Consider the following 2,942-nt stretch of genomic DNA (forward strand, 5'->3'; position numbering starts at 1 on the left):
CTTACCAGCTGACTTTACGGTCTTTGCCTTCTTTGGAGCTGGTTCGCCTGTGGAAATCCACTGTTTGGATTGTTCCTTTGTCTCAGGAGTGTCATGGTGTATGTTTCATCCACAGTCATAAATCGACGAAAGAATTCCTCACGATTCCGACTTATGCGCGCCAAAATAATACACACCTAAAATAAAAAAAAAAACTTTCGTTAGAAACAAGCCTTTAAAAAATATACTGAAAAAAACTATATAATTCCCTTCAAAAATCGATTTTGTAGCAATAATAACAATAGATTCATGCTGTGAATAGAGATGCTGTGACAAATAAAATTAGCTTCAATTACTGCAAATTTCCGTCGGTTTCCAGAAACTTCTAAATTGAATTTTGGTTCATGTATCGTCGCCCTTTATAAATAATAATCTAATTGGGGACAAACGACGCAAATAATTTGACTGAGGAATATTATATATTTTCGTATTTCATTTATGAAAATTAAACTGAAAAGTCATCAAATAATTATTTAATTAATTAATCACAATGTATGACAAAATAACACCAATACTCTAAATTCCCATCTTATATTTATCATCAGTTCAGTTTTATGATAAAGGTCTGCAGATTTTATATGTGAATCTCGTTTTAGATGAATGTGAGAATAGAGTATTATCAAAACTAACTTTTAAACCACTTTCTTAGTCCTTAAAATTTACTTTTGAATTGGAACATAATAACACCTCAAATTATTTGGATATATGAATTTTAAAAACTGAAAATAGAACTTTTATTACCAAATTGTACAAAAAACCTTTATGGTCATAGTTTTTCTTCAATCCTACCAAAATGTATCTTTTAAAGTTCACTACTGCTTTTAAATCTGTTTATCAATCTAATGCTTGTTTTTAAATACACAATCAAATGTATTCAATTAGTTAATCTGAAATGAAGATGACACAAAGGTAAATATAAATCTCCTTTGAATTCCTAACCTCACTGTTAATTGAAAGAAAAATTTTTTTACTGCATTTCAATTTTGAAAAATTACATGACATTAATTTTGTACAATTTTTTTCATGGAACAATTAGGAAAAGAAGAATTAAGGATTCATTCACATAAATACAGGCATATTAAGCTAGCACATCCACAATCGAGTTTTTTAATTTTTCATAGATCAGTATTTTGGGCTTTTTTTGGGCTGCAATTAAAATTTTTGGGCTCCTTTACTTTTTTCAAAAAATCAATTTTGTTGTGGAGGTGCCAGCTTACATTAACCCAGGACCTCCACTTCTTTAAGGGCATGCGACACAGTGGAATTCCTACATTACCAACCTCTTTTTTCTATTGAACAAAATTTTTTTTGGAACCATAGAACTTTTTTTGTAACTCAAATATCGAACTCAAAATTTCAGGAGAGCATTAGAAGACATTATCCTACGTTTATGTACTGCATTTGAATCGAAATTTGGCAAAAAATTTCAGAAATAATTTTTTTCTTAAATTCCGATTCAAATGCAGTACATAAACGTAGAATAACGTCTTCTTATGCTCTCCTCAAATTTTGAGTTCGATATTTCATTTACCAAAAAAGTTCTATAGTTCACAAAAAAATTTTGTTCAATGGAAAAAAGAGGTTGATAATGTAGGAATCCCACTGTGTCGCATGCCCTTAAATCACTAAATACAAAAATTCAATTACACCAGAATTTTGGGCTTTTTTTGGACTCTTGAAATCCGCAAAAAAAATTTCCCCAAACCAACCCTTAACTTCCAAAATCAACCCCCTTAAAAAAATTGAAAATTTTTAGTAATTTATTAACGGGATATTTTTGGGCTTTTTTGGGCTCCCAGAAAATGCTCACTTCTATTTTTGGGCTCCAACACTTACAGTAAAAATTAACCCCTTTGTAACACGCCGATATGAAAAAAACAAACTTTTATTGAATTTGAGAGCTTGAATAGAGTCAACGCACGTAGATAAAACTTTGTCAAAAAATAAATTTTTCTAAAATTTTCAAATGGAAATAGAGTCTCTGATTTTTGGGTGTACTCAAAAATACCCTCTACGATTTTTGGGCTTCAACCCTTGACGTCAAAAATCAACCCCTTTCTGCCACGTAGATACAATTTCTTTCAAATAACTTTTTTTAGAATTTTACGATTGAAATAGAGTCACTGAATTTTGGTTTCCTTAAAAACACACGCTACGATTTGTGGGCTTCTAACCTTAACGTCAAAAATCATCCCCTCTCTACCACGTAGATACATCTTTGTCAAAAAATAAATTTTTGTAGAATTTTTCAATCGAAATAAAGTCTCTGATTTTTGGTTTCCGTAAAAACACACGCCACCATTTTTGGGCTTCAACCCTTAACGTCAAAAATCATCCCCTCTCTACCACGTAGATACAACTTTGTCAAAAAATAAATTATTCTAGAATTTTTCAATGGAAATAAAGTCTCTGACTTTGGCCTCCTCAAAATACCCCGCTACGATTTTGGGCTTTAACCCTTAACGTCAAAAATAAACCCCTTTCTGCCACGTAGATACACTCTTTTTCAAATAACTTTTTTTTAGAATTTTACGATTGAAATAGAGTAATTGAATTTTGGTTTCCGTAAAAACATACGCTACGATTTGTGGGCTTCTACCCTTAACGTCAAAAATCATCCCCTCTCTACCACGTAGATACAACTTTGTCAAAAAATAAATTTTTCTAAAATTTTCAAATAGAAATAGAGTCTCTGATTTTTGGGTGTACTCAAAAATACCCTCTACGATTTTTGGGCTTCAATCTTTAACGTAAAAAATCAACCCCTTTCTGCCACGTAGATACAATTTTTTTCAAATAACTTTTTTAGAATTTTACGATTGAAATAGAGTCACTGAATTTTGGTTTCCTTAAAAACACAAGCTACGATTTGTGGGCTTCTACCCTTAACGTCAAAAATCATC

The sequence above is a fragment of the Belonocnema kinseyi genome, chromosome 2 (genome assembly GCF_010883055.1).
Source record: "Belonocnema kinseyi isolate 2016_QV_RU_SX_M_011 chromosome 2, B_treatae_v1, whole genome shotgun sequence".
NCBI lineage: Eukaryota > Metazoa > Arthropoda > Insecta > Hymenoptera > Cynipidae > Belonocnema > Belonocnema kinseyi.